This window comes from Protopterus annectens, chromosome 2.part0 (genome assembly GCF_019279795.1).
Source record: "Protopterus annectens isolate FY-2018-M chromosome 2.part0, PAN1.0, whole genome shotgun sequence".
In the NCBI taxonomy this organism is placed as follows: Eukaryota; Metazoa; Chordata; order Ceratodontiformes; family Protopteridae; genus Protopterus; species Protopterus annectens.
In genome coordinates this window covers 1500116876-1500128950 of record NC_056728.1, presented here as the reverse complement: position 1 = coordinate 1500128950, position 12075 = coordinate 1500116876, and positions in this window count along the sequence as shown.

Genomic DNA, 12075 nt, shown 5'->3' with positions numbered 1-12075 from the left:
ATCTGTTTTACGTGATACAAAACAGTTTTTAGAGGTGCTAGCACCTTTTAATATTGATAGGAGAATTAGATTATATGGTGACACTGGATGTTGCATCTCTTTTTACTTGTATACCCAATGAAATAGGGCTAAATTTCCTAAGATTGTATCTGATTAATAAAGGGTTGAATAACAGTCAGATCATGAGGATCACGATGCTTTTAGAAATTGTTCTCCGTTACAATGTATTTACTTTTGGGAGTGAATATTATCTCCAGACTAAACGTGTAGCAATGGCCACTTCGTGTGCCAACTCATATGCTAATCTTGTATTAGCATATTGGGAGAGTACCTATGTTTTGGAACATCTGAGTTTCTCTGGACATACTAAATATTATAAGCGTTTTGTGGATGACTTTTTTTGATTTGGGAAGGAAACCTGGAAAGCTTATAAGATTTTGTTACCTATATAAATGGGACTACTACATTTCTTACATTAACTAGTACAGTTTCACAGATCAAGACAGATTTTTTAGATGTCACACTGAGTAAATGTAATGGCATTTTCAAAACAGAAGTATATAGGAAACCGTGCAGGAAAAATGCTATCCTACATAGGGATAGCATGCATCCACCATATATACACAGGAATATTGTCAAAAATCAAGTAATGCATTATTCACACATAACTAGTGATGATCAAGTTTTTTCTGAAACAGTTATAGCCATGGAACATGATTTTGTAGATAGGGGTTATCGGAATAGTGATTTTTGTATGGTAGATGCCATGGAACGAGAACAGACAGGGCTACCATATATAAAAAGGAATAACACTACTCATAAACAGTCTATTGTGAAGAAGGGAAGCAGAAGGAGGATAGCTATCCCTTTCACCAACAATAATACCTCTATTGTCGATATTATTAGGAGACATTGGGACATTTTGCAATTGGATGATAATATTAAGAAATTGGTTGGTCAAAAACCAGCGTTTAGTTATAGGAATACCAAGTCCCTTAAGCGTTTGCTCTGTTATGATAAGACACCTAGGAATAAGGTTACCTCACAGAGAAAGGGTACACATCCCTGTCGGAGTTGTAACCAGTGTGGTTATATACTGGATTCCAACTTATTCAAACATCCTGACATTGGTGTTGAATATGAGTTTGATGAATATGCAGACTGTAAATCAAGGAATGTGATTTATTTAGCTTCATGCAAAAAGTGTCAATGTTTCTATGTGGGTAAGACCAATAGGACGTTGAGGGAAAGAATCTGGGAGCACCTCTCTCCTACTCATAGAGAGAATGAGGGCAATGCCTTGGCCAAACATGTTCTGCAACACGATACTACACATGTTTTTGGGCTTATGGTTATAGGACAGTTGTTTGTTACAGAGAGACTATGTAATATTGGTAACAATACAGAGAAAGCAGAGACTAGGTGGATTATTACGTTATTGGCCGATAAGGGCCATGGTCTCAATGACAAGTTGTTATTGAAACCGTTTTTATTAGATAGGCCATTTACATGTTAGTTTAATATATTGTTTTATATATTTATAATTTTATGCTTTATATATCTATATTTGTTGTGTTTTTATACATAATATATATATATATATATATATATATTTTGTTTCTTTGACATTTCCTTTTTAAATGAAAGTGATGTAATTCTCTTTTGAGTAACATGTGATATGGAAATGGTGTTTTATTGGCGTTTTCTATATGAAATTGCAATATTTAAGTGATTTGAATTTTCTTTAATCTCTTAAAGTCTGATGAAGCATTCTAAGTAACGTGAAAGCGCTAACTTATTCGAATAAAGGATTTTTATGTTTTTATATTATACGTCTGATTTGCCGTCGATAGTTGTGGCGTATCTACCTCTCTTCTTCTGGATTGATTTCTTACAGAAAGATCAAGTTGCTTCTGGAGGATTCACTGTACCAAGGGGCTATCAACGAGGACATTTTCAACTTCTTTAATGTTGATCATCCTACCATCCCCTTGGCTTTTGCTATTCCAAAAATGCACAAGGATGTTTTTGAACCCCCATACAGGTTAATTATATTTGGTCAGAATAGTATAACTTACCCATTGGGTGTTTTTATTGATCATACAGTAAGGAATGTTTTGGCTCCCATTGACCATATTTTCGTTGATTTATGGAATTTTTTACGGAGGATCAAGAGAGACTATTATGATAAGGATGTCAGTTTCTCCACAATAGACATGGTTGATTTATTCACTTCCATACCTCATGATAAGGGATTAGAGTTTTTTTATGAGGTTTTGGTAGAGAAAACTAGTTTAAGTAACACTTTGATTAGTTTCATTACTGAACGTATGGATGTGATTCTTAAAAATAATTTTTTCAGTTTTGGTGGAGAATTTTTTCGACAAACAAAAGGGGAGGCAATGGGTAGCAGCTGTGCCCCTTTATTTCCAATCTTGTTATGTATAGGTGGGGAAACTGTTTTTATTTTTAAACCACCCTATAACGAACATTGGTTAGTATATCTAAGGTTTATTGATGACCTCTTTATTTTATGGAAAGGGGTGAAATATATGAACAATTTCTTGATTTTCTGAATGGATTATGTGATTATTTTAAATTCACTGGGAATAGTGGGAACTCCCATATTAATTATTTAGATGTTAGAATAACTGAGGATGTGAGGTCCAACTGTTTTGAATCATGTGTGTATAGAAAACCAACATTTTCTAATGACTATCTTGAATTTACAAGTAGCCATCCAACCTTTGTAAAGAGGAATATTGTAAAGGGACAAATTGTCTGTGTAGCTCGAATGTGTTCAAATTTAGACCTGGTTAGGTCAGAAATGGAACTGGTAGCTAGTATGTTTAGAGCTAGGGGTTACCCTTCGGACTTTATTAACAATATTCGGGACCAGGTGTTTGGTGAACGGGGTACTAGGTTTAAGCCACTTCTTGGTGTTGAGGAGGGTATTGTTAACCAAAACCCCAGTCAAGATAAGGATTTTACACAGACGATGGTGTTAACATATGGGGAAACTTCACTAGGAGTTATAAACATTACTAAAAATATTTGGGTAATGTTTAAAGGGAATACAGAATTATTGGAAGTCTTAGGAGATGAGCCCTTTTTTACATATAGGGTTAATAGAAATTTAAAAAAAATATTGGAAAACCAAATTCTGGACAAGAAAGGTTATAAAAAAGGAATTATTAAGTGTGGGGCTTGTGAATACTGTAAATTCATAATTGAAACTCCATCAGTGGAACTTGGGCCTTACAAGATTGTTGTCAGCTTTGTTGCAGGTTCTTGCACCACCATGGGTTTGGTGTACCTTGCTGTTTATCAGGCCTGTGGATATTTTTATGTAGGGAAAACAGAAAGAAAACTGAATAGGAGAATGTATGAACGCATGTACAGTATTTTAAGGAAGGACGATAACAATGCCCTTTATAAACATATTGCCAACTACCCGGACCACTACTTTCGGTTTGGGATTTTGGAGGTTGTGGCCAAGAATATCAGGGGAGGTGACTGTGCCAACCAACTGCTTAGAGTAGAAGCAAGATGGCAGCTTAGACTAAACACCACTGTAGTTCCAGGGATTAATGAACATATTAGTTTAAAGCCCGAACTGAGGTATCGGGCAACTAAACTTTGAAATATCCTAGTGGCTTCTACTTTTTAATTTTTAATATTTTATTACTTTACCATTAGTTTGTCCCAGAAACAATGTAACAACTTTTTCTATCATTTCAACACAATTAAATAAAACATAGTTTATCGTATTTGTTTTAATATAGATGTATACATATTGCATATACTATGTTTTAAGTTTTGAGTGATTTGCAGACTTTCAAGTGAAATTTTTATTTGTCATAGTATCTTTTAGCTCAGAATAACACCGTCACTTTAATTTAGGGTTGTTTAACTTAATTGATTGTGTTTTTTGTTTATATAAAAAGGTTAACTGCGCAAGTTTTGAATTGTTCTGATGAAGTCTATTGACGAAAGCGCTTGACTTGTTGTGTTCCAGGTGGATTTTATATTGTGATTTTTTGTGGATTACACTTGTGATTTGTGACCTGTGGATCAATAAACTTGTTTTTTCAACTGTGGTCATAGGTCATTGGCTCTAGGAGTGGATTTTAGTTATTTTTCTTATTTTTTTATTACGTTCCTGAAGCTTTTCTCCTCGGTTCTCCACTGAAAAGGGTTGTCTGGGCCTAGTCGGACTACCCCGTTTAACAAATTTAAAAATAAATAATAAATAAAATAAAATAAATAAATGAGGTCTTTATCATTGTTGCCATAACTGTCTCTGAAACACATTTTCTCACTGCTGTGTAAATTGACTTGCCTGCTGCAGGCTGTTTATGTGAGCAGAGAGACTACTTCTAAATCCCAGGGTCTGTCTTACAGGAAAATCTCAAATGGAAAAACTTCTTCTTTACAGTATTAATGATCTCTAAACTCTGGAGTTTTTAATCATGATGTCATACTTATTTCTGAATATAGGAGTGCTCTGTAATGTAGCAGAATAGTTCCAAACAAATTGATATTTCTTAGTTAGTACCCTTACCCACTACTTCACTTGAAGGGATACAAAGGTTTCCTTATGCAGCTATCAGTTTCCAATAATGGCCTGAGTCAGAACTTTGTATTTTGTTTTGGAAATACTTACTGAAATATTGAAATTTTGTTTGTATATTTTACTAATGTTGTTGGAAAACAGTTTTTCTCAAATCTTATATATTTGATTCTAAACATATATGGCATATTTGCAGTTTCACACTGAGGCTCAGATAAAACCAGAGAATTATGTCTACTTCATAACATTTTTATAACTGACATATATCTATGAAATATTGATAATATTTATAATCACAATTCAAACAATCAGTTTAACAAAAAAGTCTTAATATTTTTACAATAAGAAGACTCTGGGGTAATTAGTAGCCAAATAAGGTGGGATGTCCTCAGTATATGTCCCCACAGTATGAAAAATGCATCAGGCTACAATAAGGGACTGTTCAAAACCGGTGTCAAGGAAGACAGTTTTAAAAAGTAGATTTATTTCTAGATTTTTTTTAAACAATGCACTCATTCATCTCTTACTTAAATGAAAATGGAAGCTGTCTAAAATGGAGTATGGGTTCTGTTACAAAAATTGTAAAAAAACACAATGATCCTGCTAGTGAAAAACACAGTGCTACAATTGCCTATATGAACCTAGCTCACAGTAGGCAATAATAGCAGTAAACCATGTTGGCCATTTTAGACTTGCAGGTCGCAAGGAGCTAAATCCTTCTGAGGAAACAAGATAATGTGACATGTGACATTAGACAAGTTGAAGTTTATATGCCATCTTTCTCTTCAGAACAGGAGGAGTCCTTGAAGAACCTTCTCATTAATAATCTTAAGGCACGCTGTCAAATGATTGATGCCTGAGAAGTCCTCTAACTGAAACAAGCTCCTGAAAGAAGTTTGAAATTAAAGCCAAAAAAAAATAATAATAATTTGATCTGTTGGTTAAAGGTTTGTTGGCACCTTTATTTGCATTATAAGGTGCTTCTCCCAGAAAATAGAAATGATTGTGAGTGCTTGTTATGCCAGGTGAACACCTGTACATCATTAAGTGCATTGTTCCTACTCAGCTACTTCAGCTAAATAGCACATGCATGTAAGTACTGAGCACGTGCAAGAACAGTGCTCTTTTGTACAGTCAGCCAGTGTCAATGCAGTCATGAATGAAGATGCATATGAGAGTGTGTTTGAAGTAATGAGTGAATCATTTAAATACATGATCCAATTACAGTTCCTAACCTGTTTATGTACAATAAATACCTGGAACCCATACACTGCTTCATCATCTTTTTGAAATGCATGAGACAAGTGACATGGTGCCAGAATGGGATCCTAAGTTGAAGCAACGCACAAGCAGTTATTCAAAGGTACTTAAAATCGTTTAAATGATTTTTCAGTCACCAAATTGTGGAGAAGTGTTAAAAATGTTCAAAATAATTACCGAGATAAACAAAATGTCCAAAATTGAGACATACCGATAAAAGTATTGAAATAAATACAAAAGTGTTGAAAGCAATTTCTGAAGTGTTAAAACGTACCACATTTCTTCGCAATATCCTACTTTTTTGCATTAATTAAAGGTATTCAAAGTGTCCAAAGGTTCTAGAATGTTCACAGTGTCAAAGTGACACCTTTTCAATGCGATTGCTGTGCATTTGAGCATATTACAAGTACCTGGTATACGCTTATGTTTAAACGTATTTTGTTGTTATAGCAGATGGATTTTGCAGACCTGAACCATTGGTGTTTGATAACAATATTGCTGAGAATTGGCGAGTGTTTGAGCAAAATATGATATTTTCATACAGGCTGCTTTTTCTGATAAAGACTCACATACAAAGGCATTCGTACTTCGTACTTCAAATTTAGCAGGCTCAGAAGCCATTTATCAGGAACGTTCATTTGTGTATGCAACTGCCATATAGGCAGGGGACAGGGAGAACTGCCATATTGTGATACTGGCAGAAATCCCAGAAGTCCCTGCATATTTAAAACGCATGTTTAGAGAAATGCGTAATCCTCAAATGAATATTACAATTGAAGGCCACATATTTTACACAAGAAATCAAAACCCTGGTGAATCTATAGCAGCATATATTACTGACTTGAGAAATAAAACTAAAATGTGTAGATATGGTGATTTTTGAGATGAGTTGATAAAGGACAGGCTTGTGTGTGGTGTTAATGATGTAGTGAGAAAAATGCTTCGAGATAGTGATTTAACATTGAGCAAAGCTATAGAGATTTGTCAAATATATGAGCTTACAGAGAAACCCACAAATATCCTTAAAAACGAGAAAAGCATGCATACAGTAATTACCAGTGTGAATGCTGATAGTGTGCAACATAAGGTTAGGTACAAACTGAAATATAAGCCGAAGGGTGTGGCAGCTTCTAACCCTAATCATAAACCGAATGGAGTCACAGCACACAATCGTATTGTTAATTGTCGTAATTCTGGTGGCAACCATGAACCTAAATGAGGGAAGTGCTTAGCTTTTGTTCAGCAATGTCTCAAATGTAAAAAGTGGAATAATTTCAAAAGGCTTTGCAAGTCTAAAGTGGCACATACTTTTATTAAAAGAGAGCATCCAGAGATGCAAGTAGATCAGATAGAAAGCTGTGAGCAAACTTTCTATGTTGATGATGTCTCTGTGATTGATGAAACAGATAATACAGCGGATTATCAGTTGATAGCAAAGAGTGAAATATTTTGTACTGTTTGAATTAATGGGAAATCTATAGAGCTTAAAGTAGATACTGGATCCAAGTGCAATGTTATATTAGCAGAAATGTTTGCCAAAGTGAAATCTGGTGAAAAACTTAATTCAGGAAAGTGTGCAAAACTTGTTGCTTATGGTGGTGAAGAGATTCAGACTGATGTTGCAGTAGTTCTTACATGCCATTCTACTGGAAACAGCTATGACTTGCAGTTTTATGTAGTCAAAGATAGGTGCAGTCTCTGTTACACCTCAAAGACAGTTTGAGAACGGAACTGATTTCATTTGATAACGTCTGCCATATAAGTTTGAATAACCACAATAGTTTAACATAAAATATTTTTCGTGAATATGCTGATATTTTCACAGACAAGCTTGGCAAACTACCAGACACATATTCCATGAAGTTAAACCATGAAGTAAGTCCAGTTGTCAGACCAGCAAGGAAGGTTCTGGTAGCAATGCATAGCAAAGTGAAAACAACACTAGACAAAATGGTGAATTTAGGTGTGATAGCTCCAGTAAAACAACCGACTGAAAGGGTATCTTCCATGGTCATAGCTCATAAAAAAAGCTTAGATGATATTTGAATATGTATTCATCCCAAAAAGTTAAACAAAGCACTTAAATGCCATCATCATCTGATGTTCACAGTAGAAGAAGTAGCAACTCTTATGCCAAATACCACTATTTTTCAGTCTTAGATGCAGAAAGTTAATTTTGTCAAATTTTGATGGACACAAATCTTCATTTTTAACTAATTTCAGTACACCATTTGGAAGGTACAGATTCTTAAGTATGCCATTTGGGATAAATTCTGCCATTGAAGTATTTCAACGTGGGATGGAACAAATTTTTTCAGGTTGTCCATGTGCTATCAAAGTAGACAGCATTGTTGTAGAGGACAATGGTGAAGACGAACATCATAAGAACCTCAAGAAAGTTCTGGACTGTGCACATGAAGTCAATCTTAAACTGAATCCTCAGAAATGTAAATTCAAGATCAGAGAAGCTACTTATGTGGGTCATCTGTTTACCAGATCCATCTAAGCAAGCAGCAATTCCTGAGATGCCAGCTCCAGAGAATATCACATCTTTACAACATTTTCTAGGTATGGCCAACTATTTAAGGAAGTTCATCCCAGACCTGATTGAGCTTTCAAGAACCATGACATGAGTTGACAATCAAAAATGTAAATTGGTCTTAGCTGAAACAACATCAGAGAGCATCTGATATTCATTCTGAAACAGAAAATTGCTAGTCCACCCACATTGAGAAATTATGATGTTCACAAACCAGTAACTCTTTCATGTAATACTTTTAAGTATGGTCTTGGTGCAGCATGTCTTCAAGAAGACATACCGGTAGCCTATGCATCCAGAACTATAACCCAAACTGAGATGCAGTATGCGCAGATTGAAAAAGAGATTTTGGCAGTTGTGTTTACAGGTTAAAAATTCCATGATTATATTTATGTTAAACCTGTTCAAACAAAGACTGATCACCAAAACCTCTACTGACTATTCTAAAAAGGCCACTACATTCAGCCCCAGCACACTTGTAATGTGTGATAAAGGGAGATACTGCCAGCACAGCTATCTGAAATTTTGTAAATAATTATATGTCATTGGTAAAATAATTGTGTAAGATGCTTGTGTCACAACTGTATTCAAACTGTATGTTATGTGTATATCAATCTGCTGGTACAGAAGTGTGTGTTGAAAAGGGTTTGCAATGTACCGAGCTTAAAAATGTAATCACAATGTACCATACTGGAAAAGAACAAAAATGTACACACATTATTGTAACTGTTTAATTGTTTATATTTTAACAATAGAAACTGGAACACAGTATATTAACTTCAGAAAAATAGTTGAAATTAAATGTCTTTATTGCCAGGTCATACAAAGATGTTATCTTTCAGTTTTATTGCAGCATCAGACACAATGCCTGTGCTAAGACGTTTTCTGTATTGTCCTGGAAGTGTTTTATGACTTCCAGGATCTGCAACAATCTGAGGGAAAGTCCTTGTGTATTTATTTTCACAGGTAGATACTAAATACTGCTAGCTTTTAGCAGTGGGATGATTTACCTGGGATAGATTCAGATGAAAAAAATGATGTCATTCAGCAAGCTATCCCAGCAGTAATATTTGAGATATTAATTTAAGAACTGTCTGAGAGAAACTGTGCTTTCTGTATTCTGTCTTTGACCTGACAACATCAGCTAGAGGATCTATTCACATCTGCCTTGCTGCTCTAATTAAGTGTACTAGGTTACAGTATATATTTTTTTAGATATAGTCAGGAATATAGAAAAGCTTAATTTAGATGTTTTATTTATTTGTTTGAGACTGTCCTGCAATGTTGTTTTAAATAATTCCTGTGATTTTGAACTCTGATGTTACTGTAAATATATATTTAGTATGGTCTTGTTCTTTTATTCTTTATTATTAAAGATATTTAAACCTTTCATCGTGGCTGGTCTGTCTAGACATACTTAAACTCTGAGAGTATTTGCATATTTATTTAGAGACACTGTGTAGGCCACTCCTAATATCCTTGCTCTTGGTCAAACTACCATTTGCATTCATAGTCACATTATACAGTAAGATGGACTCCCTTTGTTAAGGGCCTTGACGTAGCTGATAAAGCGGTGGCTGGTGGCAGTAATAACTACCATCTGAGCTGAAGGCGGCATAGCTAGTAAACCTGTGCCAGCCTTTCCAAGGTGTGTGTGTGTGTGTGTGTGTGTGTGTGTGTGTGTGTGTGTGTGTGTGTGTGTTTGTGTGTGTATGTGTGCGTGTGTAAAACAAATCTCCTAGAGTGTGTGTATCAGGTGCTTGAGCAGGGAAATGAAGCACTGGTTGGACAGTGAAAGAGTTTTGGAGATCTATCCTTGGCCACTCAGCTGAGATCTCAACTCTATAGCTGTGCCAATGGGGAGTCTTATTAGGGATCTGGATAAAGAGGGAGACACCAGCCCTGGACAAACTGTGGTCTCTGTGTGTTCTTAAGGGAAATTGCACTTGATACAGAGAGATTCATCTGGAAGTATTGTGTGTGTACCTGTCATCCTCCCAAAGTACATCCCCCACTGGTGCCAGTGGTGAGGATTGAGGCTCCTTGATTACTGGTCCAGTGGTGGGGTGTCACACAATGCCTGATGTCAAATTTGCCAATGTGCAATTTAAATATTACTTATACAAAAGGCAAATATCTATACCTTGTAGATACTTTGTCAACAGTGCCCAGATAAACTACAGAACAGCATGACAGTGAGAAAACGGTGCTTGAAGTCATGGAAATAAAAAAATCTGTCCTCATCACATCTTGATGAACTCAGAAATCACACAGCTCAAGATGCTGTTCTACAGAAGCTGAAATATTTTATCAGCTAAGGATGGTCAGTGTGACAAACCAGTTTACCACTTGACATACAGAAGTATTTTCCCTGCCAAGATGAGCTCATGATGGAAAATGGAATCATCATGAAAGGTGCTAAAGTGGTAATTCCTTCAGCATTACAACAAGAATATATCAAGATTTTGCATTGTGGTCACCCAGCTACTGATTATACCAAAAGAAGGACAAGAGACATAGTATTTTGGCCTTCTATGTCAAAAGATACAGAGAAGGAAACTCTAGCATGTTCTATTCGCAATAGTATTAAATTGCACCAACAAAAAGAACAACTTCAGCTAAACCAGATTCCTGAATTGCCATGATCGACTGTTGCTACTGATATTTTTGAATTGGATGGTCAGGATTACTTAGTGTTAGTAGACTCTTACTCAAATTGGTTTGAAATTGACCTTCTTCCTAATCTAGTGTCTAGCACTGTCATTTCAAAATTAAAAGACAGTTTTCTGTCCGTGGTAGTCCACACAAAATCATATCTGACAAGGGCACAAAGTTTACAAGTCAGCAGTTAAAGAATTTTGCTGAAACATGGGACTTTATCTATTTTACTAGTAGTTCTGAGTATCCACAATCCAATGAATTAGCTGAGCGTGCAGTTTAAAGTGCAAAATGTTTGTTAGAGAAATCCAAGAGAGATGGTACCAATGTTTTTCTTAACCTACTTAATCTCAGAGACATTCTTTGAGATGATTTGCTTGGTTTACCTGTTCAGAGATTAATGTATAGAGTTAGAGACAAGTACAACCTTACTGATCAACAAACAATTATTGTTTCCAAATTTAAAGAACAACAGAGTGATCAAAACTCAACGTCAGTCACAAATGTACTAAAATAAATCTAGCAAGCCTCTTAGACCATTAAGACAAGGAGAGATGGCAAGGATACAAACATCTAAAGTATATGACCGAATGGGAATTATCAAAAATATTTGTGAAGAACCAAGATCTTATATTGTCCAATCAGAAGGAATGGATTTCAGAAGGGACCAAAGACATATACTTTCAGTCTCCAAACCAGTGATGCAGCAGATTGCTTGTGCCAAAGACTCTGTTTCTTAGACTAACCCTACACTTGTTCAGATTTCAAGGGATAATATAATTTCCTCAAATAATTCTGATGTGATCCCTGAAGTTCCTATTGAGAAGCATTCCCCAGAGACTGTCCCTGTTGCTAAGCCCAGTCAAAATTTTTATGTGACCAGATTGGTTGAGATATCCAGACCCAATCTGAAATACACAGCAAGTTCGACTTGTGTTCCAATTTGTTGTTAATATTGAAGAGATATAAAGCATGTATATTGTCTTGCTCCCTTATTGCAGGTTGAAGAAATCAAAGTGGGAGGATGTAGATCATTATGCATATT